Raw genomic sequence first — 18136 nt, 5'->3', positions numbered from 1 at the left:
GAGCGATGCCCTTCGGGCTAAACATAGCCCCAAGGATCTTTATGAAGCTTGCGAGCGCAGCGCTCAAACAGTTACGCTTAAAAGGGTTCCAGGTAGTAGCCTACCTGGACGATTGGTTGGTGTGGGCAGCATCCAGAGCAGAATGCTTGCAAGCTTCCTACAAGTGATTCAGTTCCTGGAATATCTAGGTTTCATGATCAACAGAAAGAAGTCTCGTCTTTCTCCAGCTCAGAGGTTCCAGTGGTTGGGAATTCACTGGGATCTAGTGTCACACCGTTTTCCCATTCCGATGTCGAAAAGGAAGGAAATAGCGGGGTCTGTCAGGAGACTTCTAGGTTCCGAGAGGATATCAAGACGCGAACAAGAGAGGGTTTTGGGCTCTCTTCAGTTTGCATCAGTAACAGACCCAGTGCTAAGAGCACAGCTAAAAGATGCAGCGGGAGTATGGAGAACCTTTGCATAGAAAGAGCGAAGGGACTTGAAGAGACCGGTCCCACTTCGACTACGTTCTCTTCTCAGACCGTGGTCTCAAGCCAGTCGTCTAAAGAGGTCTCTACCTCTTCAGCCATCCCCCCCGTCAGTGACAATCCACACAGACGCCTCAAAGGTAGGGTGGGGGGGTCACTCCCATCGGAAAAAAGTGCAAGGGACCTGGTCCAAGCTATTTGGGACTTTTCACATAAACTTTCTAGAAGCTATGGCAGTGCTTCTTACCCTGAAGAAAGTATCCCCACGTCACTCGATCCATGTAAGGTTGGTACTGGACAGCGAGGTGGTAGTGAAATGTCGGAATCGGCGGGGATCGAGATCCCCACCTCTCAACCAGGTAATGTTAGCCATATTTCGACTGGCGGAGAAGAAGTGGCACCTGTCAGCAGTTCACCTTCAAGGAGTCCGGAATGTGACCGCGGACGCTCTATCCAGGGTTACACCGATAGAGTCAGAATGGTCCCTAGACGCAGGATCATTCTCCTCCATCTTGAGACAAGTCCCAGAACTGCAGATAGACCTCTTCGCAACGAAGGACAACAAGAAGCTGCCGAAATATGTGTCCCCATACGTGGACCCCTTGGCGGAAGCAGTAGATGCGATGTCCCTCGATTGGAACAGATGGTCCAGGATCTACCTGTTTCCCCCTCACAATCTGATGTTGAGGGTCCTGAACAAACTGAGATCCTTCAAGGGAGTAGCGGCAATAGTGGCCCACAAGTGGCCGAACAGTGTATGGTTCCCTCTAGCTCTGGAACTACGACTGAAGTTTCTACCACTCCCGGACCCAGTTCTGTCCCAGCAAGTCCAGAAGTCGACTGTCTACGCTTCATTACAGAAAACCCGGACCCTGCAGCTCATTATTTTCTCTCCCTAGCGGTGAAGAAACGGTTCGGAATCTCGAAAGATAGCATCGACTTCCTGGAAGAATACAAGTGTAAGTCTACTAGGAGGCAGTACGAATCAGCATGGAAGAAATGGGTAGCCTTTGTCAAAGACAAGAACCCGCAAGAGATCTCTACGGAGTTCTGCCTATCCTTCTTCATCCACCTCCACGGACAGGGGCTGGCGGCTAACACGATTTCTACATGTAAGTCAGCTCTGACAAGACCCATTCTATATGCCTTCCAGGTAGACCTCGCTAACGAGATGTTTAATAAGATCCCGAAGGCCTGTGCTAGGCTTAGACCATCAGCTCCTCCAAAGCCTATTTCGTGGTCGTTAGACAAAGTCCTTCACTTTGCCTCATTACTGGATAATGAGGAATGCGCATTGAAGGACCTGACTCAAAAAGTGATCTTCCTTTTTGCCCTTGCTTCTGGGGCCAGAGTTAGTGAGATTGTGGCCCTCTCGAGAGAGGAGGGCCGGGTTCAGTTCCTGGATGGGGGAGAACTGAACCTGTTTCCGGACCCTATGTTTCTCACTAAGAACGAGTTGCCCACCAACAGGTGGGGTCCCTGGAGAATCTGCCCTCTGAAAGAAGATGCATCTCTATGTCCCGTAGAATGCCTAAAGGTCTATCTTCGCAGAACTTCAGACTTCCATGGGGGCCAACTATTCAGAGGAGAAACATCGGGCTCGAATTTATCTTTAAATCAGCTTAGGGCGAAAATTACATATTTTATTCGCAGAGCGGATCCTGACAGTTCACCCGCAGGTCATGATCCGAGGAAAGTTGCTTCATCCTTAAACTTCTTTAACTTTATGGATTTTGAACACCTTCGTTCATACACTGGCTGGAAGTCTTCCAGGGTATTCTTTCGTCACTATACTAAGCAAGTGGAGCAGCTAAAGAGGTCTGTGGTAGCAGTTGGCTGCGTCGTTAACCCTGCTGTTTAACTCTGCGAGGAACAGTGAAATTATTTGGGACTTTGATTCTTGGGTGAGTGGTTAGTTATATGTGTTGATATAACTAGTAGTGAAAGCTCTGAGAGCCCACAGTGACTGTTCCAGCGTTATGGTGATGGTAGCATAAGTACAGACAGGTGTGCCGAGTGTTGCTAACGCTAATGTCAGCAAGTAGTAACATGGACGTTAACTTTGATACCTTGGTATGCAGCAAGTGACCTAATTGTTTTCTTTCAGATAACCATTCATCCATGCACTACGGTACTTGTGTAAATTGTTGGTCATCCACCTATCATATGTATATATTTATGGTGACCATGTCTATTTATTGTTACTCAATAAACTTGTTCTCGGGAACCTTGCGTCTCCTTCACCTATATTGATTTCATGTTATTTATTGAGCATTTAGCCTATGTATATTAATCGGGGATATCTATAATAGCCTATTCCTTAATGCAAAGCCTTATTGCACTGGTTTATACTTTCCTTAGCATAAAGGACTCCACCCCTCTCTGAGGACGGTGGCGGCAGCAAGTTTAATCCTACGCAGATATAACCTTTTTGTCTATTTTTACTTCGACCAGGGTGCTGGTCGGGAATTTTTCCCTTGGATGCTGTAGTTCCGTAAGACTATGCTTTACTTCATATAGAGTGAGACCACTCTATTGTACTGGCTGGCGAGTGATTCAAACATAGGTATATGTACTCTTCGTTCGTTTCTAGAGTCTAGTAGGACTCCTCCCTGTAGGGGGCAGGAAGCGCTTTCATGGCTTATGATTAGTGAAAAGATGTATAATGGTAACATCTTAGGTCTTTCAGTCGAGTTGACTAGGAAACATTCCTGAGGAGTACGGCACGTATTGAGAATCCACAGATACAGTAATGCTCTGGTATGCTTCCATCAGGACGACATGGCTTGAGCCCAAAAAACGGATTTTGAGCGAAGCGAAAAATCTATTTTTGGGTAAGATGGCCATGTCGTCCTGATGGACCCGCCCTGTTCCTTTTCAAAAAAAAAAAAAAAAAAAAGTGAAAAGGGTTGTAGGACCCCTCCCTACATACAGTATCTGTAGCACCTCGTGTATCGCTACAAGGAATACAGATGGCGCCGCGAGCGACGCAGGGCACGCTTTCGAAACGGGGAGGAGAGATGCCTTACGAACGGCTCCCCCCTTTCTTATCGTTTTCGTTTTCTTGCCATTTGACCCCTACGAAGTGTTAACTCTATTCGGGGTATAGATTGCTATGAGGCGTGTCAAGAATACGTCCACTGATATTTACGATATCCCTAAGGTCTTTTTTAGGGATACTCGCTCCAGGAGTTAGAATTCTGGGTACCTGAAGGTAAATTCTCTGGGAATATCGCCGTAGTTGTAATATACCCTAGGAAGCTGCCTTAAGGAACTTCCATCAGGACGACATGGCCATCTTACCCAAAAATAGATTTTTCGCTTCGCTCAAAATACTGTATATATATATATATATATATATGTATATATATATATATATATATATATGTATATATATATATATATATATATATATATATATATATATATATATATATATATATGTATACATATACATATATATATATATATATAAACATATATACATATAAGGGATTTTGACGAAGGAAAAATCTGTTTCTGGGAAGAGACCTGTGACGCCCGGTGAAAGAAGTCCTTCTTTACACTTTTCTAATATAAATCTTCCAAATATACTAGAGAAAGATAAAAGCATGGAATGCAGAGGTTACTACCCTCGCGCGATCACCTTGTGGGTGTCGTGTATACAACAGGGGCGTGTGAAAACCACTATTCACAGGCTGTCTTCCATTTAGATAATCCCATCATCAAAGGGGAGGGCCGTGACAGGCCCTAGAGAACACAATTGGGCTACCCCACCGACACCTACCACGCGCGCCCTCCAGGTCATCCTTCTGCAAGAACATATGGCTTGGCAAGGAAAAAGGGGTGGGTCTGTACAAAATAACCGGGAAGGGTTTCACCGGGCGTCACAGGTCTCTTCCCAGAAATAGATTTTTCCTTCGTCAAAATCCCTTTTCTGGGGCGACCTGTGACGGCCGGTGAAAATGTACCAGAGAATGCCTTCCAAGCCCAATACAATAATAACATAATAAGGAGAATACAAACACCATATAAGCCAATAATATAATACTGTAAGTAAACATAAAATTACAAACTAGCCAAAGGACATAGGGGACGTAAGACTAAAATAATTATGAAGACAAGGAATCATCTGAGTGTCCAGACGCAAAAGGTATCAATCTTACATGTCTAAGCATATCTAAACATTAAAGGAATGGTAAACAATAACAGTTAAAACATAGGAATTAAACATGGTAAATAACTTAGGGCTAACGAACCACCCAGGAGAGTGGCGACGTGGTGTGAGTGGCGGGTAGGAGGGAGGAGAGAGGAGATGGAATAAAGGAATAATCAGAGATTAATGGGGAGAGATAAGAATCCCCGCTGCAACCGTAGGGTATTTAAGGGCCTGTAAGTTCTTTAGATAGTGGCGTTTGAAAACCATAGTAGATTTCCAACCCGTATATTTTTTAAGGTCATCAAAGTCCATGTTTTGGAAGTAATTGATGGAGGTAGCTACTGACCGTATATCATGAGCATGGGGAAATGATTCCGGGTTAGCATGTTTAATGAAGTAGAGGATTTGTTGTCTGATACCTTGAATGGTCATAGTACCCCCTTGTTCCCTGATAAATAAGGGGCCAGACGAGCGGGTGGCAGATCTAGCTAAAAAGGCCCTGAGAGTAGTGACTGGACTCAGCGAAGGATCCTGGGGAAGAGAGATAATCTTCCAAGGGGACCACCTATTTTGCGGGTCCTCATTTTTAGCTAGGAAAGCTCTGTCTGGAGAAAGTAGTACTTCGCCTGTAGGGAGGAAATCTATGTTTTCCGGGTTACGTGAGAGAGCTGCTAGTTCTGAGATTCTAGCACCTGAGGCCATAGCTGTTAGAAATAGAGTCTTCCTAAGCAGAGTGATATAAGAGCAGGACTCATTGTCCGTGTCTGACGCAAGTTTGAGGACATCGTTCAGAGACCAAGAGACTTTTTGTGGCTGATCCAAAGGTCGAAGCCTAGCACACGCTTTTGGAATAGATGAGAAATAGGAATCCGCCAGGTTAATGTTAAACCCAACAAGGAAGATCTTCTTCAAAGCTGACTTGATGGTGGTTATAGTGCTAGCTGCCAGGCCCTTGTCAAATAGGAACCTAAAGAACGAGATGGCTAAATTCGGAGACATACGAGTATGGTCTGAATTCTTTAGGAAATCTGCTAATTTCTTAACAGCCGAATCATGTTGACGAATTGTCGAGTCCCTTTTGTCCGTTTCGATGAAGAGAACGTTTTCCGGGTCAATGTTTGCGTCTTTACGAGCTGCAAACTTCATGAAGTCCACAAAGTTAGGGTTTTGGCTATCCTTGAGGAATCTGACACAGTCTGTGTTTGGATTACTCGGGTCAGTTTGGGGAATGGAATCCGGAAGGGTCGGAGTTTCAACTCGAGGAGGAGAGGAAACCAACTGCTCTTTGGCCAGTGAGGTGCTACTAAAGCCACTGCCCCCCGGAAGGAGCGTAGTTTGTGCAATACTTTCATTAGAAGATTCACTGGTGGAAATAGGTAAATCTTCCTCCAATGGTTCCAATCCAGGGTTAATGCGTCTATGGCATAAGCCTGAGGGTCCATGTTTGGTGTCACATAACAAGGAAGTTTGTGATTCATCTGAGTTGCGAATAGATCTACCTGGAGGCCCGGAACCAGTCTGAGTATCCACCGGAATGAAATTATGTCCAGAGACCATTCTGATTCCAGTGGTTTCGTCCTGGATAGTGAGTCCGCTATCACATTCTGGACTCCCGCTAGGTGAGTTGCTGACAGGAACCAGTTCTTTTCTGTTGCCAAGGCAAAGATAGTGACCAGGATCTGATTCAGGTTGGGCGACTTGGATCCTCCTCTGTTGATGCAGTGTACTACGGCTGTGCTGTCTGATACTACTCTGATGTGGGTCGACCTTGGAGGAGAGTCTCTCTTCAGGGTCAAGAACACTGCCATGGCTTCGAGAACATTGATATGGAAGTGTCTCATGGCGGGTGACCAAGCGCCCTGAAACATCTGATGTTCGTAGTAACCCCCCCCCATCCACTCAGAGATGCGTCTGTATGAATTGTCACTTGTGGAGGTGGGAATTGAAGAGGGACCAATTTGGAGAGGTTCTTCGGTTCGGACCATGGCTGTAGCCTCATTTTCAAGACAGAGGGGATCTTCGAGACCTTGTCTCTTAAAGGTACTGTAGCTCTCTTTCTCCAAACTCGATTGATGTCTTTGAGTTTGGCTTTCAATAGTTGATCTGTTACTGAAGCGAATTGAAGAAGGCCGAGGATTCTTTCTAAGGCTCTTCTGGACACCTGTTTGTGTTTGAGAAAATTCTTGATCTTGGAAGCTATTTCTCTTACCTTTTTGGGAGGTAGAGACAGCTTGTGCTTTGAAAGGTCCCACTGAATGCCTAACCATTCGAAGTGGTCTGATGGTAGTAGGCGGGACTTTTGGAGATTGACCCGAAATCCCAGGTTGGCGAGAAAACGAAGTATTTTCTTCGTAGCTCTGTTGCATTCCAGGGCCGACCGAGCCCAAATGAGCCAATCGTCCAGATAAGCAAAGATTTGAATCCCTTGGTTCCTGAGTTGTTCTAACACTGTCTCCCCCAGTTTCGTGAATATCCTGGGTGCAATGTTGAGGCCGAAGGGCATGACTTTGAACGCAAAGGCTTTCCTGCCTAGACGGAAACCTAGGTAAGGAGAGAAGTTTTGAGCTATTGGTACGTGATAATAGGCGTCGGTAAGATCGATAGAGGTGGTGACGGCCCCACGGGGAAGTAAGGTCCGTACCTGAGAGATAGTCAACATCCGGAACCTGTCGCAGAGGATGTAAGAATTTAGCTTTGACAAGTCCAGGACCACTCTCAATGCCGACGAGCCTTTCTTCGGAACTGTGAAGAGGCGGCCTTGGAACTTCAGCGATCGAACCCGTTTGATTGCTTTTTTCTTGAGTAACTCTGTGGTGTACTCTCTCAGTATGGTAGTGGGTTTCTGGAAGAAGGCCACTGGTGGAGGAGGAGAACCTTGTGACCATTTTCACCCCAAACTTTTGGAGACTATGCTGTGAGCCCATGGACTGAAGGTCCAATGGTCTCGAAAGTGGTAAAGTCTCCCCCCTACCGGGACTATATCATTGCGAGGGAGTGAATCTAGGTCCTTTCCCTCCTCGAGCACCCCTTGTCCTAGGTCCGCCTCGTTGACGGAACTGTCCTCTACCCCTGTAGCTACCTCTCTGGTGTCCACGAAAGGGACCTGAGGGTTCGTAGCTAGGGTTGTATGCGGGTGAGGGCATCCAAACAGGGTTGGGTTGTGTACCTGGGGGAGCAGTGAGGTAGACCACCTGTTGAGGGGGATTCGGTTGTAGAGTCGACGAAGCAGCGGGAGACTGTGATGACGAGTGGGTAACAGACGATTGATGGTAGTGACCTCGGTTCGTCTTGTAAGGGGCAAATCTCTGTTTCCTCTTGAAGAAGGTTTGCTTTTGGGCTTCGACCTTCCTTTTGGCAGTGAGGCCCCACCTCGCTTGCAAATTTTGGTTTGCTCTCGCAGCGTCTTGTAGAACCTTGTTCACCTCCTCCCGAGGAAAAAGGTTCTTACCCCAGCAGGGGGAAGCTATCAGCCTGTTCGGTTCATGTCTGATCGAGGCCTCAGATAGAACGTATTTCCTGCAACTAACCCGAGCCGAACAAAACTCGTGTAGATCGATTTGGAAGGACAGAGACAGGTTCTTCGTGAATACCCGAAACAAGGTCTCAGTCGGATAAAGCGATGCTAGAGGCTCCACGGAGGTAATGGAGTAGAGAGACCTAGCTAACCTATTCCGTGCCTCAAACTCAGTCTTGAGAAGATTTTCCTGTAATTTGGGAAGCTTCTCGGGAAACAGATTAGAGGCGCAGTCTGGGTCTAACTTCCCTACTGTGAAAGTAGAGGGGGCATCGTCCCAGATAGTAGCGGTACTCGGGATGAGCATGGAGGTGGGGTCCGTCTCTTTAAGAGCCGGCATGGCAGAACCTTCTTTGATAGCTTGAAAAGTAAGACCTGCCACTTTATCAGTAATAGGTAAGGTAATAACGGGAGCAGCTGTGAATATGGTGTAGGCTCCTTTGTGTGGGGTGAGCTTGGAATTAGTGCACCCCCAGTCCGACAACGTCCTGGCCCAGAGAGCTTGGGCCTGCTCTTTAGGAAATATTACCGTTTCCTTCGGTACCTTGTCTAACCTAACCAAGGCATGTTCTTTCAAACGGATGAAACCGTTGAATGGGAATTCTTGTCCCGGAGGGTAAAATTCTAGGTCCTCTAGAGGGCGGGTGCCTATGCCCTCCAGAGTTATGGCACCATCTATATATGGAGCATGTAAGGCAAACCTCCAAGGGTTGTTTTTATCGAAGGGGGGTAACTTCGATGCGTCTGGGGCTGAAGGAGGAGGCATCTGAGGTCCTGAACGGATCAGATTCGCCACCATATCTTTGAGCTCTGTCATAGCTCCTTGGTTTGCCCTAGAATGTTGTTGTAGATGCTGTTGTATCTGCTCTTTCACAAAATCCCTGACCATGGCGGCGGACAAGGCGGGATCCCGAGCACGATCCGCTGACGAAGCCCTGGACTTAGCGGACTTCGTCTTTTCAGTAGTCACGGTTTTAGGTAAAGTAATATGAACATCAGGATCCTTTGAGGGTCCCGGGACCGGTGACACTGATAATGGCAAAGCTGAAGGCTTAAAGATACGTAGTGGCTTCACCTTGGGTCGTACAGGAACGGAGGGATCCCGAGGAGAAGCCGTAGGCTTATCAAAGCCGTGAAAGGAAGCAGTAGAGGAAGGAGTGAGGGATGAAAGGGGGTCCACCAACTCATCACCACCTACCTGCTCATCCATGGGTTCGATGTCCAGATCTAGAAAGGACGCGTCCTTCGTCAATAACACTTCTTCCTCCGTTGGAATGGTTGCTCTAACCGCCTCAATTAACGGGGCCGCTATCTCCGGTGGAACTGCTGCCGTAGTAGAGCCCGGGAATAGGCAAGAAGCCATGTCTCCATCAAGGAGATAGGGTGCGCCAGACGGCGCATTCCTCCCAAAACCTGACACCCATGGACGGAGAGTAGCTCTTGCCTCCCGGAGAGATTCATCATCAGCCTGAAAGAGGTGAGGGGATTAATAATGAAGCAATAATCGATGTAAATATATAAAGACCAATTAGTTCATCGCAAAGGATATTAACAGGAACAAACTAGAACCAACTTACATCCTCGCTCAGGAGTAGGAATGACAGCTCGTAGCAGAGCGTCCATGACTCTGGGAACCATACCATGTAGGGAGCTTGTCCCGGTTCCCGAGAGAAGGATATGGCGCAATGTGCATGGGACCGGCATAGATCATAGCCCAGGGGATCAGTAAAAGCAGCGGAGCAGCCCTTGGCAGCGCAGCGGACTTTCTGTAAAAGAAAGAAGACATAAGTCTGGATGTTCCTTGAGACTCTGGTCAGTGAACAGATGAATCAACAGAAACAAAATAAATTTAATCATGTGTGACTGATATGTTAGCTAACAAATTAATATATTAAAAACCAGTAACCACGTAACATGTAACTATAAACCTCATCGGTAAAATAATGTTAACCCCGGTTCTGATCGTCTGATTGATCTCTGTTTGCACCGGAGATCCGGTGACAAAGGTCCGGCATCGTGAAATCGTGAACCTCAGCGGTAAGATAATATTAGCCTCAATGCTGAACGTCTGTGTTATCTCCAGTGAAGCCGGAGATTCGATGAAAAAAGGACCGTAATAATGAAATTGTGATTAATCATGACAAAGGTTCATGTGCAAAAGGCCGAAGCCGGAGTCTGAGTGCCGGGTTTCACCGTTGCACTCCAAATATCTGACTAGTTCTCACCCAATGAGTATCCATTATAGTGGAGTATAACTCAAGGCGGAGCTACGGGTGTCAGCATAAAGCGATCCCAAAATAATGACTCATACACTAGCAGAACCTATTAATAGTGCTAGCTATATTAACAGTAACCACATCAATAAAACGTGAATATCATCAAACGTAAAGTGAACCCTCGTTTATCGCGGTAGATAGGTTCCAGACCCGACCGCGATAGGTGAAAATCCGCGAAGTAGTGACACCATATTTACCTATTTATTTAACATGTACATATTCAGACTATTAAAACAGTCCCTTGTACGTAGTACTGTTAACAAACTACCCTTTAATGTACAGAACACTTAATGCATGAACTACAGTACCCTAAACTAAAACAGGCACAAATATTAAAGGCGATTTTATATCATGCGTTTCCTAAACACGCCAAAAATCACGATAAAAAATGGCAACCAATGTTTTGTTTACGTTTCTCTGATCATAATGAAGAAACAAACGCATTTAGTGTACACATCTGTGTATAGTTTAGTTTTTGCATCGATTATATTGATTATACAGTATGTTGATTTTGTTATTACCAATGTTTTACTTAATTTTTCTTAGGACTTCCAAATGAAATGTTTTTCTTTATGATGCCGCCTGAAACGACGGCGTCATAAAGTACGCACAGTAAACAACCACGCTCAGTAAACAAAGAAGGCATTTAACACGCATGATGAAAGTGATAAATAATGATATTACAGTAAAAGCTTTTAGAAAATATGTTATTACAAATATTATTTACCGTATCTATATAAAATCATACAGTACATACTGTACGTAGCAAAGCAGGAAAATAATTTAGAGAGAGAGAGAGAGAGAGAGAGAGAGAGAGAGAGAGAGAGAGAGAGAGAGAGAGAGAGAGAGAGAGAGAGAGAGAGAGAGAGAGAGAGAGATTGTTTTACGTACGTAAATGTAAATTTTAAACAAAAAAAATATGATAGGTTACAACATGTAGACTTTTAAAACCTTCCCTTTAACTTAATGCATACAGTACTAAACTATAAAAAAGGCACAAATATTAAAATGTTAGAATATTAAAGTAAAAAATAAAGATTGTTACTGTACTCACCACGAAAGAAGTTGAAGAAAAACTTGAATGATGATGGCGATGAATTTGCTGCACAGTAGAAATGATGATGATGAAGCTGATGATGTCTTCTACTGTGCAGCCAATGATAGTATTTTACGTTTCTTCAGACGGAGGTGTCTTTTCCTGGGACACCTCTTCAACCTCTTCCTGGGAAACTTCTTCAATTTCTTCTGAAGGTGTACTAGCAGGAGGAACTGGCTCTTTTTTGCGAGGCTGGAAGAACATTGTGATTGGAAGTTGCTGCTGCTGCTTCTTTTTTCGCTCTAAGAGCATCCTGTAGGGAGTCATGTCTTCATCGATCTTGTTGCAGAATTGCATAGAACGAACCATATCCTCGTCCCACTCTTGCAACATTTCTTTCACCTCCTTTATATAGTTGCAGACCTTGGCAAGCCGTTCTAATGTTAAGCCCATTTCTTCGACATTTTCTTGGGTCTCTTCCTGTGTTTCGCTCTCTTCTTCACAGGCCGATTTCGTCAGGTCTTCTAGGTCTGCGTCAGTTAGGGGCTGGGAATGGCAGTCCAACAACTCGTCGACGTCTTCAGTCGTCATGTCGCCAAACCCGTCACCTCCAATTATCGCAGCCAACTGCACAGATTTGCGTATTGCAGAGTGTTGGATTTCAGACGGAGTAAATCCCTCGTCGTCGTAAACAATCTGGGGCCACAACTTCTTCCAGCTCGCATTCACGGTTGCAGGTTTCATTTCTTGCAGTGCCTTCTGAATGTTCTGCAGGCACGTGGCTATGGTGTACTGCCGCCAGTACGCCTTCAAGTTAAAATCTTCATCTTCATCTTCTTGGGCAGCATCCACACACGCAACGAGGTCCGCCAAGGTATTCTTCGTGTAGAGGGCCTTGAACGCCCTGATAACCCCCTGGTCCATCGGTTGAATTAATGACGTGGTGTTGGGTGGCAGGAACTCAACCTGAACGCCCTCACGCGACAGATCAGTTGCGTGTCCACCAGCGTTATCCATAAGGAGAAGGATCTTGAATGGCAAGCCCTTCTCTAAGAGATATTGACTGACTTGCGGGATGAAACACTGGTGGAACCAGTTGGAGGTCAGCATCTTCGTAATCCATGCTTTTGGATTATGCATCCAGTACACGGGAAGGAGATTCTTATTCTTATTTTTCAAAGCGCGAGGATTTTTCGACTTGTAAAAAAGCCCTGGCTTTAGCAAAAATCCAGCAGCATTGCCACACATCACGAGGGTAATGCGATCCTTGAATGCTTTAAAGCCAGAGGCTTTGGCTTCTTCTTTGAACAGGAAAGTTCGCGACGGCATTCTCTTCCAAAACAAGCCGGTCTCATCCATATCAAACACTTGTTCCGGCTTGTATCCACCTTCGGCGATAATATTCTTGAACGTCTCGTTTACGTAAGTTTCAGCAGCGGCAGTGTCAGCGGAAGCAGCCTCGCCATGCAGGGAAACGCTTTTCAGGGCGAAGCGTTTCTGAAACTTTGCGAACCATCCTTTGCTGGCGGAAAAACGTTGTTTCTGAGGCTGGGAATCAGTGGATGTCCCTGGTTGAGGTTCATCTACATCATCATCTTCTTCAGCATGGTCGCCATCGTCGTCTTGAGGTTCCTTTGCCGCAAAATTCTCATACAAGCTCAAAGCCTTGGTTCGGATGGTGTTCGTATCCAAGGCTATGTTCTTCTTCTGGCAGTCGGCAATCCACACTGCTAAAGCACCTTCCATGCGTACGATCGTTTTATTACCCGTGGTAACAACTCGCTTCGCTGATCTGCTAAAGGTGATGGTAGCCGTCTTTCTAATGTTCGCCTCGTCCTTCTTGATATAGCGAACGGTGGATTCGTTGACTCCAAAATGGCGGGATGCGGCCGCGTAACTTCTACCGTGTTTTAACATATCGAGAAGCGTCACCTTCTCAGCAATCGTCATCATTTTTCGGTGGCGTTTAGGCTCACTAACAGCCTTAGTAGAAGCAGAACGCTTGGGAGGCATTGTACAGTAGGGTTTACCAGAAAGTTCAACAAAAAGTTCAACTTAAAACAGTCACGCACAGCACAGATTAAAGTTCACAATAACTTAACAACATCTACACAGCGATACGGCGGGAGAGAAAGTGACCGCGAATACGTAGATGCTGGAAGTTGGAGATGCGGGAAAAACACCAATCACAGGCTAGATAACAAAACTTGGGTTCTGATACGTCATCTATCAGCGTTTGAACCAATCACAACCCGTCTTATATGCTACGTAGGTTACCAATTCAAAGTACAAGGTACCCTACGTATACAGTAATAATAATAATAATAATAAATAATGATAATAATAATAATAATAATAATAAATAATGATAATAATAATAATAATAATAATAATGATAATAATAATAATAATAACAATAATAATTTTAATAACAACAACAATAATAATAATAATAATAATAATAATAATAATAATAATAATAATACAGCTTTACGTACGCTATTTTTGGGCTCAAGCCATGACGTCCTGATGGAAGGTTCCTTCGGTAGCTTCCCTGGGTATATTTAACTACAGGGATATTCCCAGAGAATTAAACCACTGGTTATAACAGAATTCTAACTTCTGGTGCGAGTACCCTAAAGGTTTCCCTCTAGGATATCGTATATCAACAGGGGACGTATGTATTAACACGTCACATAGCTATCTGCACCCCATATAGAGTTAACACTTCGATATGGAAAGGTGGAGAATAACTGGGGAGCCGTTCCACAGTTACACTCATCCGTGGCTGCTTTTGGTACTCGAAACGTAAACAAACGGGCGCCATTGCTAAATGACGTCACGTCCGTCCTCATCCTTCTCCCTGTAGCGCCTTGCTTTGGTCGGATTTCCATTTGTGCGATTTTCATCGACTTACATCGCCGTTATGTCTTTACCTTCAGCCTCGCCTTCTTCTGGAAAGTTGAGTACCAGGTCCCAGTATTGTTTAAATAAGCTCTAGCCGTAAAGTAACTTCTACTTTTTGTAAAATATTGTGTTTTGTGGCAGAGCTGTGCCGTTCCCGGACGCGCCATTTTATGGCGTCGCTGTTCTTCTGCATGCCTTATTTAGCTAGCCAGAACAGCTTTATCCGGCCTCTTAACTAATTGATATTGTTAGTTATTTAGTCTTCATAGCTAGGAATTACGTATATCGTGTTTTAACGCTCATCTACTCGGTCGTCGTTCGACCCCATACTAGATCGCTAGCTTAGCCCCTAGGCTAGATAGCCTAGCACGTGTGTTCATGCATGATATATACCAGTGATCCTAGGTTAAGTTATGAAGATTGTGGCATTATTTAACATACTGTTAACTGTGATATAAGTGTTTTTGGGCTCAAGCCATGGCGTCCTGATGGAAGGTTCCTGTTTGGTAGCTTCCTTGGGTATAAGACTACTAAGATATTCCCAGAGAATTTAACCACAGGTTATCACAGAATTCTAACTTCTGGAGCGAGTATCTCAAAGGTTTCCCTTTAAGACATCGTAATACAACAGGGGACACGCATGTCTGAACGTGCCACATAGCTATCTCCACCCCGAACAGAGTTAATGCTTCGGTGTGTAAGGACTGAGAATAGCTGGGAGCCGTTCCACAGCTAATCTCACTCGTGGCTACTACTGATACTCGAGACGTAAACAAACGGACGCCATTGCTCTAATGACGTCACGCGCGTCTTTAATCCTTTGTTTAGTAGCTGCCCTACTTAGACGGATTTTCCCTTGTGTTAACTTTATCGCTTTGCATCTTCGCTATGTCGTTACCTTCAGCCTCGCCTTCTTCTGGAAAGTTGAGTACAAGGTTCCAGTATTGTTTAATTAAGCTCTGGCCGTAAAGTAAATATTATTTTGCGAAATAATTGATGTTTTGTGGCAGAGCTGTGCCTCTACCGGACCCGCCATTTTATGGCGTCGTTGTTGTTTTGCATGTCTTATTTAGTTAGCCACAACAACGCTTCCGGCATTATATACTAATCGAATACATTAGTTTATTTAGTCTTCATAGCTAGGAACTTTTATATCGTGTTTAGACGCTTTTTATCGGTCATCGATTGACCTCATACCAGTCGGCTACTATAGCCCCCAGGCCAGGAGCCTACATACAAGTGTTCATGCATGATTTATTAGTGATCCTAGACTAAGTTATGAAGATAGTGGCATTATTATTTTACAATACTTTTGACTAGTGATGCAAATGTTTTCGCCTTCAGGGACCATATAGGGGATAGGCTAGTCAGTGATTCTTTCTAGCCTAACCTAACCTTAGGACCCCTATATGCTTCCTTCATCCCCTGCCTTGGCATTCCCTCTATTTAGCCTTGATCCCTTTTCTGAGTAAAGGGATTAATTGTCTAATAGAGTATATATATCGCCTCTCAGTCCTCCCTAAAGGAATGAACCCCCTTTAGGATTGCGTCTGAGAGTGAGGTTAGGCTAGCCTACCTCTATGGCTAGGATAGTCTATGACTTTCCTGCGATAGCGATATGTCTTCTTCCTTGCCTAGTTCAGGACTTTTAGCCCTGCTCTAGGTCGGGTTAGGAAGGTTTCTCTGTTCCATGCTGAAACTGTACTCTTGCACCGTTTTAGCCGATCAGCCTGATCTTAGGTTAGGGAGTGTCCTCCCTTCCCTTAGTGGCCGCTCTGGTACAGAAACCCTTCCTGGGAAGACCTCTCTCTTCTCCCTCCCCACCTATCTCTTGTATAGCCTAGCCTATGCTTAGGTTAGTTTATACTCATCTGTCCCCTGTCCTACAAATCCTCCTTAGGGTGGATGAGTAGGGCTACCCGAGCTTCCCTGTGCAGTCCGCTCTGGTACATATACCTTCATAATGTCCTATAAGGTTAGTTACTAGTGTAGTTCTGCATAGGGGAGTCTCCCCCCCCCCCTCTTGGGTGTTCCCTAGCCCTCCCTTGGGCTACCTGCTCCCGGTCCCTAGTGACCCCTGCTTATGGATGTTAGAGCCTGTCTCTATCATGGGTACACCCTCTCAGGGAGGGGGAGGGATGTCTGGAACCCTGACGGTACTTCCTGCATTCCTTCCCCCCTCCCCCTGTCTCTCTATCTATCCGGGTGCCGGTCTCTTGCCGCCTCTACTGTCGGCAATACCTGCCTCCCTCTTGGTGACTTCCCTACCCTTGCCGCCAGCCCCCCGTGTACCGAGGGACTGCCGGCTGCCGCCGGCTACTACCGGCGGCTCTCCTACTCCTATCTAATCGTCCGCTTGCCGGTCGATCACCGGAGTGCCGGCATATACCGCCGGCAACCCGATACTACCTGTACCATCCTTATCCCAGTCACCAACCTGGCATCCTCCGGCTGCCGGAGCCGCCGCTCCTTGCCGGCGTGCCGCCGCTGTGCCGGCGTGCCGCCGCTGTGCCGGCGGCCGCCATCCTGGTATCTAACTGACTTTTGAAAATTGTCTGTTCTAATGCCAGAATCTATGCTGGAGCGAGCTCCGGCATGCCGGCGGCTTGCCGGATGCCCCGGAGGCGTCAAGAATACTTACACCCCCTCACTGTAGCTATCATAAAACTAAGATAGCCCTACATAGCAAATAGATAAGCTGCTTTGCTTTTAAGATCAGTACCTGGTACTGCTTTATTAGTGATCATGCTGTCTCTTTGCATTCTTCTAATTCCAGCATGCTATGTGCATCTTAGCACGGCTGGTTGCCAGAAGCAGTTACCTTTATGAGGCCTTCTGGCTCTTAACTGGGAACCGAATGAATTCGATCCCAACCTTGTCCTTGGCTTTCCATGGAGTTCCAATATAATGGAATCCTAGGAAACTATATCCAATGATCTCGGTCATTTGGATTATCCCAGGACCAAGCTTATGGTAACCAGCCGGGCGAGATGCATGGAGCGTGTTCTCCTTTACTGTTTTCATTCTCTATGCATCACACCTTCTTAAGTTAAAATTAATGATTAATATTAACTTAGTTTAAGAGCCATTCCTATGACTCCCCCATACTCATTTTCTCTTTCTTCCACAGGAGGAGCAGATGAAGTGTGACTTCGCCTTCTGCGCTGTGAAACGCCCGCAGTTTTACGGGCATACGGCTTGTAGGACTCACGCCCCTTGTGCAGACAAGAAAGGGGATTTGAAGTTCTGGAATCCACTGGATTGTACGGTCTGCCAGGCCCACCTAGTTGAGGCCTTCCATAACCCTCCCTCAGCGGAGGTTAGAGACATTTCTCGCGAAAAGCTGCGCAAGTGGGTGCGTGGCTTTCAGAAAAATGCTACCGGACCGTACCTGGCCACCGAAGAACTGAGGTCCCTGTTGTTCCCTAAGGCCTCCCCTGACTCAGTGGTTCCGAAAGACGCAATCCCCACTGTCCAAATTACGGTGGAACCTGATGTGGTCATGGCTCAGTCCATGCATGAGTGTCGATTAGATTCCGAGGATGATGAGCAGATCTCTGACGTCTCGGAAGACACGGAGAAGACGCTTATGGCTCAAGGAGCCGAAGAGGACGAAGACAAGGTGGAATACACCGAGTCGGAGCTTGGAGCTCCTCCCTCATCCATCCCTCCGCCTACTCCTACACCGACGGATGTGTCCATTCCGTCTACCTCCTCGACCCCGGATCCCTCTTCGTCTACCCAAGAACTGATCCGGCTGATTAGAGCTGTCATGGA

The sequence above is a fragment of the Palaemon carinicauda genome, chromosome 20, assembly GCF_036898095.1.
Source record: "Palaemon carinicauda isolate YSFRI2023 chromosome 20, ASM3689809v2, whole genome shotgun sequence".
NCBI classification, from domain to species: Eukaryota; Metazoa; Arthropoda; class Malacostraca; order Decapoda; family Palaemonidae; genus Palaemon; species Palaemon carinicauda.
This window is presented reverse-complemented; position numbering follows the sequence as displayed.